Genomic DNA, 16,081 nt, shown 5'->3' on the forward strand with positions numbered 1-16,081 from the left:
TTTCAACTGTAGCTTAAACCCACTTTTGAGTGGCTTGCAGGCATCTGAGTGCTTACTAAAAATTATGTTTCCCAGGAAACCCAAACATGATTGAAAAATGGATGACTCATTGTAACTAACAGAATTAGTCATAAGCACATATGTTTGGGAAACAGTTCTGAGAGCAGGACAAGGAAACAACATGTGGAGGTGTTTAAATCTTGTTAGAATACCATTTTCCTCCATTACTGTGGCTCAGTTTCATTCTTTGGTTGGTAGGTTATGAGGCAACATAGGTTGTATCGTGTGCGTTTGTTTTAATGAAGCTCTTTTAAGAGAAAGATCATACAACTCTCAGAAACCGTAGGTCATAACTATATTGAAGGACATGGTTTAGTAGAGGATATTGTCTCTTTATCCTGTCACTCTGGGTTCTAGGCTGGGAGGTTCAGAGGTTTCATGTGGAACTGAAGCAAAAGATCATATAGTCTGCTGGATTTTACTATGAGGTATAGTGACTTACCTGCTTTTTTATAAGCTCACCCTTATCCATCCCAGGGGAAGCCTTCAACTGAGTCCATTTGCCTATAGATGACAACATGGAAGACCGTTATGGGACAGTTTAAACCAACTCAGTGCAGAAGTACTTGCCCTGACCACACGATCCATCTTTGGCTTAGCCTCTAATCCCCCTTCTATTCAATACTGGCCATGGTAGCTGTATTAATTTTCAACCCATGTGGCATGAATGATAGAGACTTATCTGTGAAAGAATATATTAGCGACACAAAGCATTAAGGATATGGCAGTACTCGAAACTGCATAGTACTCTGCATCATCTGCCAAGTACAGCCTTCATCCAGAAGAACTTAAAATTCTGGTGCAGACATCTACTCTGGACTAAAAACTACTTTTTGACAATTTGGCAATGACCCTGGTAGAAATCTAGTGGTCTCTACACCCATTGATATAAACATAGATTGTTATATATCATTTCTTTTGAGAAATACATCAGTGAATTATAATGGTTTAAACTAGAACTTTCCAATTTCCACAGAACATTAATTCTATACGCATTATTCTCAAAAAGGACTCTATATTCAACTAACCCCCAACATGAGATGCTGCAGTCTAAAGGCACTGACCCTCTACCTAAAAAAGAAGATGTAATCTCATGTGGCCTGATGAGAAGTCATGTTATACTTCAGTAATCAGGCCACATGAGATTATGTCTTCTTTTTTAGACATAAGGTCTACATGGTAATATAAGAAAACATTATACTGGGGCAGCAGGCAGAAAAGGGGCATTAAGCTTCTTGTGGAAACATAAAATTCTAAAAACTACAGCATACTATACCAACCCCTGCAGAGAAACTTTTGAATTTTTGCTGTAACATACCACTGGGATGCTGAATGTATTTCTATTAGCTAAGAGAAAAAAGAACAGAAAGCCAATAAAGAACTTATTGCCTATCATCTGTGCATTCTGGATAGACAATTCTCCATAACTTTGATGGCATACTTATGGATGCTTAAACAGATGGCAACATGAGTCAATTTCCTTTAGACTCATCAAAAGTAAAGGAATATAATCATTGCTTATTTATTAGGACAATTCTAGTTGCTATAATGCAAAAAGCATGATAAATAAAACACAACAATTGTTAATTATTTGTTTATAGTAAGTTCCAAAATGGGAAAGACTGTGATAGAGAAAAGCCTCTGGTTTTTGAGATATACCCTATAACCCTAGTAAGAATATTCAATTCCCAGCCCCTGTGGCTGTCTCATCATATTGACTTTGTCCTACAAAGGGGTTGCATCCTTAGAAAATTCCTGTCAGGGCATGAAGTGGAAAGTCCCACCATTGTGCTATTTTTATTTTCAGCAGGGCCACAATATTCTGACATATTATAATGTATCTTCCTGGTAATCCAGAAAAAGCACTCAATCTCAAAAGGGAACAAAAGTCACTCTGGACCAGAGATAATAATCAGAACATTTAAAAATTGGCCCAACATGAGCTCTGAGCACAATTCAGATGTCACATAATTAAAAATGAGGCTAATCACAATCCTGAACCCGTTTGTATCAACTGACAGTAACCCTGCTCTCTTTTCACACCTAGGGGAGGATGCAGAAAGTCTCCAGGTACCTGGGAGTTCAGATTACAGAAGTGTGTCTGGAATCTGAGGATGGGTTTCTGATGTAAGGTAGAAAACCAGTCATATCAACCAGGCTCAACTGTTCAGTTCCTTTAAGCCAAAAGCCCTACCAGCCCCTAGTTCCTGAGGGAAATTTGAGTGGGAACATGGCTGAATCTGGGAGCTTCCTGTTCAGGGAATATGTATCTGTTCCTGCAAGAACCTCTGCAGAGTTCAGCATTTTGATAGGGAAGGAATGAGAGCTTATTCTATGTAGCAGAACTTCATAAATACTGTTGGTGTCAGAATTGATTTACCTCACATCTGGCATCAAGGAAAATGGACTCCTACACAGGCCCACCTTGTTTAGCAGAAGGAAATCAGGACCATGGGGAGCCATGCCCAAGAAAATAATGTAAGTGTTTCAGTAAAAATTTTCTGTCCCTTTCCCATTCCCTCGTGAAAAGATTTCTCTGAAATAAGAGTGGTGAGAGACTATGTCAGGAGTCATGCTTCAAGCCCAAGTTGTGCTGTTCTGGAGTAAACAAGATCAGCACTCCACCTGGATCCCCTAGGATCTCTATTACATCATTTTCACGCACACTCACCCCCAGATTTGGGATGCTTTCAACAGAAAGGGTCTTTGGAGGAGGAGGACTGCCCTCAGGTCACTGAAGCCACTTTGCCTCCAGACACAGAGAGTTGGAAGTGCTTGGGAATGTATGCTCACATGGATCAACCATTAGTCAATGACTAACATGTATGAGTGCCCAGCTCCCTTGCCTTGGTTTGTGACAACTCCGAGGTGTATCCTATACCCAGCATTCCACCAAACGATCAAAGTGAAGCTACTCTCCATGGAATTTTGCCTGAGACCTCACTCTTCTTTAGCTTCTTCATCTGTCCCCAACCCCCATCCTTTTCTAGGTTATCTTGAACACTTATGTAATGAATCAGTTGCACACAAACCTCATCCCAGAATCTGTTTCTAGGGAACCTAACCTAACATGCTGGGATGCAAAAGGCAACTTTGGCCATAAGGGAGGTATCTAATATTCATAGGTTCAACAAGAGGTATCTAATATTCGTAGGTTCAAGATGAGAAATTCATGGCATTTTTGAGAAGTCACTAGTTAGGTATTTTCTGTTCCTTGGAAACATAATGAAAACTAATTAGAATTTTTTTATAAGAAGAAAAATTATACATATGTTTTAAAGCCACAAGAATCGTACTCTTTTGGCCTGGATTCTTATACTCTTTCTCTTCCCTTAAATTATCCAGCAAATAAGAAACTTTCCACTTGAAGATAAAACCAAGATAAATGTGTCTCCTTCAGTTTCTAATGAATAGAACTGAGAAGCTGCACAAGATAAATATAAGCTCCAATGAGGCCTTTAAGCAAGTACGCTTAATTAGCTAGGTTAATAGAGGGAAGAAAGGCCATAGATAATCCAAATCAATATGTTATTCAAAAATAATTTATAATTGCTTTATTTAAACAGGTTTATTTTTCCATTTGTCTTGTTTTATGCAAATATCCAGGTAAGATTTCCTTCCCTAAGCACATATTAGCTAGGGCCAAGAAAACAGCCAGAAACCACAATAAATAGTGAAGGTCCCAGGACATAGTTTGCCATAGTGAGTGCACGAAGCAGATTTGCTTCATGTAGATTATCGAGAATTGAATGTAAGTAAACACCATAAATGACAACATTTCTCATTAGATTCAACGTTGGTTAGAATTATTTCACTCACAACTCCAGGAACAGAGAAATGACTTAGTGACTGAATACCTAATAATTTTCTTTCCTGTAAGGAACTGCTAAGAACAGAAGCAGTAATTTCCAGAGACGAGCTTTATTTTTACTCAATAAAAAAGTTTTAATAGATAGCACTAGGTTACAAATAAAAGTCTGAGTTATGTATTGCATGAGTGTTAAAATATTGTTAGCTATTTTTAAAATGTTAATGTGTGGATTAGTTATTTTATCTATTTAGATGGCATTTTCCTACGACAGGGTACTGAAATTGAAAGTAGATTCTCAATAGCAGATATTGTCAAAGATAGTCATTTTTAAATTCAATTATGAGAATAGAAAACTGTTTCAGAAACTAATGGATTTGGGATATTTAATTACTAATAAAAGAACCTTTGGAGGAATGTAGGCTACCAAAAGGACAGAGCTGACTGAGTCATGTTAATTTTGACAAATTTATACAATCAACATCTTGCAGTGCTCCACAGTTAGGAAACAAACTTGGGACAAACTTGAAAAGCCAAAAAATAAACTTCAGAAAGAAAGATGCAATGAGAGATTTTGAGTGAGAATTATTAATAAATCACTTTCTATTACAAAAATAAACAAAAAGCATCTGTGTTTTTAGCTTATAAACTTTAATTGGTTAGGGCATGCCAGTGAATATTAAAGAAGAGAATGTACTTGTATTTATTAAGTGGGGTATCATTTCACAATGCTCACCTCTTTGTGGAAAGTCTAATACCATTGACCATGGCACAGAGAAAACATCCTTGAGGAGGGTGGGATCATATAAAAGGATACATAGAATCACCTGTGGAGATTTTTTAATTTATCTGCCACTACCCCAGGATTCCAGAATTCTGAATCAGCCCCTCATCTCAGAGTGAGAATCATGTTCTAGAGGTCCCAGTATAACTGAGAGTGGTGTGGTATATTGGACATATTAGATGGGCAAAAGATTGAGGAAGAAAGAAGCACACACATTAGAATTTTTAGCCCTTGAGAATGGGATTATACAGGAAAGTATTCAATGTGAGTCAAACCTTGAGCACCTGCCATGTTCCAGGCATTCTTCAAGGTGCTGGAATCCAAGCGCTGAACAAGAGGGAAAAAATCCTTGCTCTCCTGAAAGTTGTACAGTACATTTTTAAAATTAAATTTTTATCAAATTCATATACTACTTATATATGCCAGGCACCGATCTATAAAAGTAATACTTTAATCCTTGTAACAACTTTATTAGGTAGAGAGTCTAAATGTTCCCATTCTACAGATGAGGGACCTGAATCAAAACTAGTAATGTCAGAGGCAGGATCAAAACAGAAGCCGCATTTTTCCTGATTTTTGCTTTTAACTGCTATGTTATGCTTCTACTGGAAGTAGCATCTGACACATAAGTTAACAAGAAAATGTCCTATTTATATTAGCTACAAAGGAAAAGAACAATCTGCTCTGTCTCAGCAAGGGTTCAATCAGAGAAGTAGAATCAATGAGATACATATATATATATATGCTGTTGTATATGCTGATATATGTATACATATGCTGATATATATACACATATGCTGAGATATATATCTCACACATATGCTGTTTTATATATATATATATATGCTGTTGCCATGTCTGAGGCTGAAGCTTGAAGTCTACATGGCAAGTAGGCAGGAAAGGAAGATTAAGAGAAGTTTAGTGTCCTACAAGGGCAGAATGAAATGTGTGTTAATTTTTGTTTCCTCTGACCTTGGTGACAACAGAATATTGTAAAAGCTAGAACCTTCTTCATAGAGACAAAACGCATGCACTGGCTCATTTGCTGCTTCACACCAAGGAAGCGAGTCAGTAGATCAGCAACAGCAACATGTGCTTGCTGCAAAATGACTGCAGTCTCCCTTCCACAGTCCAGCTCTGGAGATAGAATCTCCCTTATAGCCCTCCTTAACCAGAAACTACTAGAAAGGGAATTCTGGGAAATATAGTTCAACCTAGCCAAGTTAATACATCACAAAGTCATTGCATATGCACTGAAAGGGAATTGTAGGGTAGGCTTTGGCAAAGACAATGGTAAAACCATTCCCTGACCTTAGATAATTTAGAATAAGCTGAGGGAAATAACCATTAAAGGAGTGATAACAAGTATGATGAATGTCAGAAAAGAGGGCCATAAAGTCTGCTGCAAAAACTTGCAACTAGGAGAATTAGGAGGTCAGCAGAGGAGTCATCTCTGAAGAGATGACTTTTCCATTAAAACTTGAGAATTGATTAGTAATTAGCCATTGGCAGTAGAGATTGGAGTGAGCGGTGTGAGGGCATTTTCCAGGTGTAGAAGATGTGAAAAGTTCAAGGACAAGAAGAGTATGGCTGGAAGCATAGTCTGAAAGGAAGATCAGACCTGAAAAGTAGGTGAGTAGCAACATTCTACGAATATATACTGCAATTTCACTTCTGTATATATACCTAAAAGAATTGAAAGCAGAGTCTCAAAAAGGTATTTGTATATCATGTTCATTCAGCCTCATTCATAATGGTCAAAAAGTGAAATCAACCCAATTACCCATCAGTGGATGAATGGGTAAACAAAATGTGGTATATACATACAACGGAATATTAGTCTGCCTTGTAAAGGAATTCTGTAACATGTTACAACTTGGATAAACCTTGAAGACATGATGCTAAGTGAAATAAGTCAGATACAAAAGGGCAAATCATTCCCCTTATAAGGTACCTGGAGTAGGCAAATTCATAAAGATGGAAGATAGAACAGTGATTACCAAGACATTAGAGGACAGAGATTGGGAGTTAGTGTTTAATAGGTACACAGTTTCAGTTAGGAACAGTGAAAAAGTTCTAGAGATGTATGATGGTGATAGTTGCACAACAATGTAAATATACTTAATGACACAGAATTGTATACTTTAAAGTGGCTAAAGTGGTAAATTTTATTATATATATATTTTACAATAAAAAACTTTTAAGATGTGTGTCCTTAAGGGAATTTGCTTCTAAAACAAATTAAAAATCATTAGCATGTGCCAGTTTCTGTATCTGTAACGTGCAGAGGGAAAAATCGTTTTCTAAGTTAACCTGTCATTCAGAACAGTTGAAATAAACACATGGAGATTTGTCACATTACAGCTAGCTAGGAAGAATAAGTTATAGTGTTCTGTAACATTGTAGGGTGAATTTAGTTAATAATTTGTTGTATATTTTCAAAGAGCTAGAAGAGAAGGTTTTGAATGTTCAACACACACACAAAAATGTTCAAAGTGATAGATACACTAATTACTCTAATTTGATCATTACGCATTGTATACATGACTGGAAATATCATATTATACCTCATAAATATGCACAATTATGTGTCAAATATAAAATTTATAAAGAAATTACACCAGATAGAGTTAAACAAGCAAAGCCTTCAGACAAGACTATTGCAAGAGAATGAACTCAACTCTGCTGAAACAAAAAGCAGGCGAACTTTCTAAGCACTGGGATGAGCTAGTGGAAGAAAACTGCAGGATGTCAGTAGGGAAGTTGGTCAATTTTATTAGACCATATGTATTTTCTAATTATTGCTTATAAAAGTTATGCTCCTACCCTCTCCACAGAAACTGGGAGACAGAGTATACTTGATGAGTACATTTGATGTTGATGACTACATTTCAGAAGATGGCCCCCAACTTGATGAGTACATTGCAGAGGGATGGCTCCCAAGTCCTTTAGAAAGACATTCCTGAGTTATGAAACCGGCAAGAGCCTGGGAGAAGATTTACATCTCAAAGGGCAGAAAAAGAACTTTCCATTACAACTTTTCTCAAGAATGTTCTAAGAAAAGGAAAATAAAAAAATCTTAGTTTAAATTTAATCAAGTTTGAGGAACAACAAAAAAATGATTCGTCAATCAGGCAGTCCTCAGAACCAGAACAGGTTCTGCGAACTCTGGTCAACAATGTGACAAGGCAGCATTTATAGAAAATGTAAGTGAAGTATAGAGACAACTTACGTGATTACAGTTTAATTGGTTGATTGGTTACAGAACCTCCCGCAGTTACTTAAAGGTCAGCAACTGTGACTGAACCTCATATTGGTTTTGTCTGTGGGGCCTCATGTAGGAGCTTAATCCAAATCAATAGCCTTCTATAAATTTTGTTTAACAATTCTCTTCTTTTGGTCAAGCTCTCATCTCTACAACCTTCTTATCCTCTCAGCTACTTGTCCTACACATTCCCTTCCTCTCACTCTGGAACTGCACTCCAGGACAAAAACTACTCTCCTTTTCCCCTAACAAGAACACATCCTTTATGTGAGCTTCATTTACCAAAGTTACATCCCAGCCTCCTCACATAAGGAGTTATTTCCCTTATTATCACTATTCTCAATTGCCGTATGTTGATTAGAATTTCTAACTCTCAGGAACCTCAGCTTCCAGTGAAAACCTAGGAAGTAAGCAATTTTGAAATGTTTCATATCAGCATTTGGTAGGTGAGCACCATTTTATAATTGTTAGAAACACGTTTCCTCATAACACAATTTACATGTTTGTTTACAGACCCATATTTAGTTCCTCTATGCTGTATAAAAACAAGATGCCAAAATACACATATTTTAAACTTATATTCAGCAGGTAATGTCTTAGTATTTTAATTTACTTAAAAATGATCCCCAGATTTTATAAATATCTGTTACTTAAAAAACACATTATTGATAGCTTCTTGGCTACCATTATAGCATTAGTTTTCCTATGCAGAAAAGTTATTCAACCAGAAACATAGACCAGTACAAGAACATACAGTAGCCCCGCCCCATTGTCTGTGGGGGATGTTTCAAGACCCACAAAGGATGTCTGAAACCATGGGTAGTATTAAACCCTACACGTACTATGTTTTTTCCTATATATACCTATGACAAAGTTTAACTTATAGATTAGGTACCATAAGAGATTAACAATAGTGAAATAGAACAATTACAACAATATACTGCAGTGAAAGCTATGTGAATGTGGTCTCTCAAAATATTGTAGTATGTATTCACCTATTCTTGGACCTCTGTTGACTGTAGGTAACTGAAACCACAGAAAGCAAGACTGTAGATAAGGGAGCACTATTGTATTCGTATCCTGTTTAATGTGGCAATTGAATGAAATCCCACTGTTAATGTTGAAATGATCCTTCAGGTAGCAGAAAGGTTGTCTTCCAAGGCTTATGGGTTTGGCAAACCAAATATTGGGCACAAACTATTTTAGCAATTTTAATTTGTCACCCCACCAATTTTTTTTATAATTTGGATAATTTTGCCTATTACATGAGTTGTAGAGTGCAAAGCTCTTAACAACGGAAGCTTCAAGGACTCAGGGAGGACCAGGTGGCCATCCAGGCACTGCATGAGTCCATGCTTATGCTGAATTTACGTTCTTTCAGATACCAATTTTGTTTCTCCAAATCCAAGACATTGCATTATTTATCACATAGATCATCATAAACATTGACTTGGATCAATCATATAGGTATCACTCTAATTGCACATCCTAACCATTCAGCACTAGCTGATTTAGCATTTTCTTTACAGTTATGGGCTTCACCCTTGGATGCATCTGGCCGAGACTGAGATTCTGTCTAAAGTTTCCTCAACCCTGCCACCTCTTTGGTGTAGTTCTGGCCCTCAGTGCTGCAGCTTCCATGTGCTTCTCCAGCTTAGCCTCCAGATGCTAGTTGCGTTCCCTCACCTGACCTGAATTTTTATGTTCCCCTTTTAGCTTCTCTACAATATCTTTGAGATGTTTCACTATGACCTGGGACTTCTAGGACTCCTCCTCTGTTGGCCTTCCACATGTACTCCTCCTGTCACGTAGCCTCTGACTTCATCAGCTCCTTGCTGAGCTCCTGCCAGAGCTTGGCCAGCTCCACATTCTGTTTGCTCCCCACATGGCTCATGGCTTGGTTCGAGGTATCCCTCAGGATGGAGTTCTCCAGCTGCCCCTGAAGAGTCCAGATATTGCCCTACATTTGGGGCACCTCCTTCACATGCTCCCAGTAGTTGGCCCACATGGTCACTTCTGGGCGATGAGCTGTTTTATCACCTTGGCCTCCCAGACTGCTGTCTTGACATTTTTCACCGACATCTCCTTCTGAGTTCCCTCAGTTTGCTCTTGGGGACAGACACATTTTCCTGCTCCATGAATAGCAGCTTTTACTTCTCTTCCATCTGGCATTTTAGAATTGCCACCATATTGTCTTCTGAGAGGGAAAGCAGTTCAATTTGATCTAAAAGGAGGAGGTTTATTGGTAGACTGGCATAAAAAATAAAAAATCTCTGTTCCTGTGTCTTGTTTGTTTGCCATAAAGGCAGACATATTGGGGTGAAGACTTTTTAGTCTAGATCTTTTGGTCGTAGAATAAAATAAGGAAATAAGGATGAAAAAGTCCCTTTGGTCTAGTCCCTGCAATAGTTGTAATTGGAGGGAAATAAGTTTGTTAGCTTTTTGCATTTTTTCTTATTTTAAAGTCCTCTCAAAGTGTTCAGCTAAAGCTACCAATTCAGCTATATTTATAACTTCCCATCCAGTTTGTTTTTTGTTGTTGTTTGTTTTTTTGTTTGTTTGTTTTTGAGATAGAGTCTCACTTTGTTGCCCAGGCAGCAGTGCAGTGATGTAATTTCGCAATTTGGGCTCACCACAACCTCCACCTCAAGGTTTCAAGTGTTCAAGCGATTCTCCTGTCTCAGCCTCCCAACTAGCTGGGATTACGGGTGCCCGCAGCCACACCCAGCTAATTTTTGTATTTTTAGTAGAGATGGAGTTTCAGAATGTTGGCCCGGCTGGTCTTAAACACCTGACCTCAAGTGATCCACCCTCCTTAGCCTCCCAAAGTGCTGGGATTACAGGCATGAGCCTCTGCTCCCAGCCAGTTTATGTTTCTTAATCAGACTGCTAAGTTTAGGACAAAGTTTGTTTATAAATAAAGCAGTTAATGCCATTTCAATCTCTCAAGGAAATGCTCCCTTATATTTTAAACACAGAATATTTTACAAATGTTGTTTCTAAATGACCTCCATAATCTGAAACCAGTTCATCTTTCTTCTGCTTGCAAGAATATGTGTTGGTCCAATCAGTTTTCTGTAGAAAAACCTTAAGGATTGAATTTAAATGGTTTTTAGTGACTCTTCCAGCTTGTTTCATTCCTTCTCATGAGGAAGAAGGAGTCTTTAATATCTTGTTCAAGTTCTTTCCATTCTACTGCTGCCATTCATTTACAAGCTTCACCAAGTCCAAATATCATGTGAATAAATTGGTCATCATCAGGGTGTCCTGATGGTAAATTCCTATGAAAATTCTAAATTCCTTTGTAAACTTTTGAGGATTTACTTCTGGGTTAGCAAAGTCTCTTATGATGGCTCTAAGCTCAGCCTTAGACCATGGAGTAAAGTGGTTATGGCAGGTGAGCCTGGTTGTTCAAATGGTCTCACTTTACAAGGTATTTGCTGAACTTCCCCTTTTTGATTATGCTCAAGATGAAAAAAAGGTAATTGAGCAAAAATATTAGAGGAATCAGGGTATCGGGATAATGATGAATAAGGAGAGGGAGCAGTCAGGGTTAATTCAGTCAGAGTACACTCCTTCTTCATCATGTCCTCTATTAGTTGTTTAAACTTTTCATTTGCCTTCTGTAAAGAATTATTTAGAGGCAAATTTTGATTCATTTAATCTGTTAGATACCTCTACGTATCAATTTAAAACTGTATTCCATGTTTTTGATCCTTCTTTTTCTAATGTGCCCTGCAAATAATTTTATCCAACTTAAAACTTCCTCATTATAGCCACTTTAATTCTAAATTATCTCTAGTAAGGTCAACCCATTCTTGTAAAAATGCACATGTATTGAGTCCTTTTTTTTTTTTTTTTTTTGACAGGATCTGACTTCCGTCATCCAGGCTATAGTGCGGTGAAATAAACATTGCTCACTGCAGCCTGCAGCCTTGACCTCCTGGGCTCAAGTGACCCTCCAGCCTCAGCCTCCCAAAGTGCTGAGATTACAGATGTAAGCCATAGTGCCCAGTCCCTGGGTTCATATTTCTTACACATGAAATTGGCTAGAGTTCCAGATAAATGAGTTCTAAGCTCCTTGAATTGAAATAAACCCATTACCAAACCTACTACTTTAAAAATCCTACCTTAACTCCAATCCAGCTCTGGACCCAGTCCAGTTGCTGTCTGACTCAGTCAGACACCCAAGGTCTTCCTGGAGGACCCCATCCTGTTTCTGTTGCCACTGCTGATCCTAGTTCAGATCTAATTGCTCAGGTAAGCCAAGAGAGTTCAGAACACAAATTAGTGGAAGTTGAAACCTGAGCAAGAACTCACCCACAATCTTCAGTTGCCAAGAGAGATCAATAGACACAATGGACCCCTGCGGGTACTTTCCTTTGCTCACCCCAGGCTCTCTAGGGGTTGTTGGAGCTCTCATCTGGATCCTACCAACTATGCCAATCTGTTAAAAGGAAAACCTTAAACAGTTTAAATTTAGCTGAGTTTTAAGGGGGAAAAAATGATTTGCAAATTAGATAGCCCTCAGAACCGGAACAGGTTCTAAGAACTCTAGTCAACGACGTGATCAGGCAGCCGTTATAGAAAACAGAAGTGAAGCACAGAGGCCACTTAAGTCATTACAGTTTAATTGGTTAATTGGTTAATTGGTTACAGAGCAGCCTGCGATTACCTGAAGCCCAGCTACTTTGATTGAACTTTATACTGGTCTTGTCTGTGGGGCCTCTCCAAATAAATGGCCTCTCACAAAATTTTTTTTTAACAGAGGTCAGGGGCCTAGAGTCAAGAAGCCTGACTGATGTTTAGTCAAGCAGAGGGAAACATTAATCTGCTTGATCAGAGAAAACCTTAGTCAGACTAAAACATTTGTCAGAATAAAAGAAAAACAAAATACTGTCACCATTTACTCTCAATAAAAAGCTATTAAGCATGTATTTCAGCAAGAATGTAATTGAATCAGGAAAGAGGAATGGGAAGCAAGAAACAATGCTGAACAAAGAAACTGGCAAACATATTAGGAAATTAAAATAAGCATTGAGTATGAAAGAAGATTGTAACAAAAATTAAAATTTGCAAGAACTCACAAATGAGATAGAGACAAAATATATGACAGTGATAACATGCAAGACACTGAATCTGGTTATTAAAGTAGAAGCATTCTAAAATCTCTGGTAGGATATAGAGATACTGCTATATTTTAGAATTAGTCACATATTTGAGGGTAACTACCAAAATGCAAGAAGGAAAATAAACTCTTTCCAAATCAGTAGAGGAGATAGGGGACTAAATAAAGCTCAATCAGAAGCCTACAACCAGAATGTCAATAGAAACCAATGGGCAAACAAAAAAGCTTGAGAACAGACTGTTCTCCCTAGTCAAAGGACTAGAAAGAGAGCAGTCTAGAAAAACAGAAAACTTGCATAGGATAACCACCCCAGTAGAATTAAACAGTTGGGGAAAAAATGTGGCCCCACACTCGCTCTTTCAGCAAAGTGCCAGGTGGGAGCTTAGACTTCCACCCTCACCCAGCTGTAATGAAGCTGCTCCTCCCATACCCAGGGTGGCATCACAGAAGAACAAGTCAAGAGCCAGTACTTTCATCCTAGTCTAGGAAGCGTGAATGAGTGCACACACACACACACACACACACACACAGTCAGTTCTGACCACGTGGAAAGACTGCACTTCAGCCTCCATCTCCATTAATAAGGCCCTCCTCCCCATTTCCACAGGGGTAGCGTTAGAGGAGGCTGAGTGGGGAGACCATCCCTCAGCACCCCCATCTCCCTGGTGTCTGCAGCAGTATCAAGGTACCCTTCCCCTGCCAGCCAGGGTGGTATCATTGGTCACCTAGTGAAGAGCCTGAACTTCCACCCCCTCCTTGATAAACAAGTTGTAGTACATCCATCTCACAGAATACTACCAAGCAATACAAGCTACTGCTACAGGCAACAAGCTGGATGAATCTCAAGGCACTATGCTGCTGAGAGAATAACCAATTTCAGTGTTATATGAAGTTATATGAATGGTGTTCATAATATGATGTTATGTGAATGATTCCATTCATGTAACATTATCAAAATGACAAAATTTTAGAGATGGACAGCAGATTTGTGTTGCTAAGGTTAGAGATGTTCAGGGAGACAGGGGTGAGGGTGATTTTAATTGAGCAGGAAGCACACGGGAGATCTTTTTGGTGATGGAGTAGTTCTGTATTTTGATTCTGGTGGATTATACAAATCTGCACATGATACAATGGCATAGACTAACACATATACATTGTAGCAATGTCAGTTTCCTGGTCTTAATGATGTTCTATAATTACCTAAGATATAGACACCGGGAAAAATGGAATAAACGGTACATGGAACCACTCTGTACTATTTTTTGCAACTTCTTGTGAATCTATAATTATTCCAGAAAAAAATAAATAACTTCATCCAATAAAAGGCAGAAAAGTATGGATAAAAAAGCAAAGATGTCCAGGAGCGGTGGCTCATGCCTGTAATCCCAGAACTTTGGGAGGCCGAGGCGGGCAGATCACGAGGTCAGGAGATTGAGACCATCCTGGCTAACACAGTGAAACCCCATCTCTACTAAAAATACAAAAAATTAGCCAAGTGTGGTGGCAGACGCCTGTAGTCCCAGCTACTTGGGAGGCTGAGGCAGGAGAATGGTGTGAACCCAGGAGGTAGAACTTGCAGTAAGCTGAGATTGTGCTACTGCACCCCAGCCTGGGCGACAGTGCAAGACTCCACGTCAAAAAAAAAAAAAAAAAAAGCAAAGAAAAGACATTCCTAACAGGAAACATAAGCTAGGTGCTGGAAATATGTAATTAAAATGAATCAAAATGAATTGATCCCCCTATTAAAAATAAACATTCTCTTATTGAAATAAAAATAATAATAATTTCATATGTTGTTTGCAATTGATGCATCTGAAATACAAAGACAAAGAAAACCTGAAATTAAAAGGATGGAATATTAATATAAGCATAATACACATAAAGATAAAAAGTATCGTTACGATAAAAGGAAGTCCTTGCCTAATCATTTAAAAAAAAAAAAAAAACCCATTAGGGATATTTAACAAGACTCATACGCATTCTAAAAAACAGCTCCAAAATAATGACAAAATTGATAGAACAAGAAGAAATTGGCAAAACAATAATCATAATGAGAAATTATTTAGATAGCTCTCTGAAATTAATAGAAATTAATTTTTAAACAAAATTCTGAGAAAATAATGAGGCACAAAGATAAAAACAGTTCTAAATATTTAGAATACTGAAACAACATAATAAACCACAGACATACAAAGTAAAGACATGTCAACATTGTGACTAAAAACTTCAACTTATCTGTAAGTAGGTAAATAAACATCCTAACCACCTGAGAGGTTCCACAGCTGCCAATGATGTAGAAAACTGGCAGGAACAGTTTCCAAACTATAAAAGTAGAAAATAAAGTAGTGGTTACTAGGATGGGGCAGGGAGAGGGTGAGGGATGGGGATTAACAGTAAATGTGCATGAGGAATCACACTGGAATGATGAAAATGTTGTAAAATGGATTTAATGTGATGAGTGCAGAATTTGGTAATTTTTTTAAGTCATTGAATTATACAATTGAAAAGGGTAAACTATATGATATGTAAAATATGCCTTAATAAACTTATTTTATCAGAAGAGTCTTGTTCCCACCCAGCCAATGAGAAAAACCTGAATAAACTACAAAACCGTAACTTTTCTTGACCATCTCAGAGAGCTGGGGTTAGCAGGAAACCAAACAGCCAGTGGTAGAATGAAAGTAATGATAGCAACAATAAAACACAAACCTAGCTCAACTCTTTATTTTGGAAAAAAGTAACTGCAAAAGGTATATATCAATTATCATACGAAATTGTGAAACCCTGAAATAATTTCTCACGAGACTAGGAATGACATTCAGCATTGTTCTGGAGATCCTAGTCAGCAAATTTAGGCAATAAAAAATTTAATATAAAAATAATAAAGGAGAGTTCAAGTTGGAGAAGAGCCCTAGGTAACGCAAGGTCTACCAAAGGGTCTGGGAGGGGGGAATATGTTCACACTGTATGCAACTGTGTTCTTTTCCTTTTGCATAGCATTTGTTACTAGGATAAAACCTTGAATAGGCATTTATT

The sequence above is a fragment of the Mandrillus leucophaeus genome, unplaced genomic scaffold (genome assembly GCF_000951045.1).
Source record: "Mandrillus leucophaeus isolate KB7577 unplaced genomic scaffold, Mleu.le_1.0 Scaffold149, whole genome shotgun sequence".
Taxonomy (NCBI): domain Eukaryota; kingdom Metazoa; phylum Chordata; class Mammalia; order Primates; family Cercopithecidae; genus Mandrillus; species Mandrillus leucophaeus.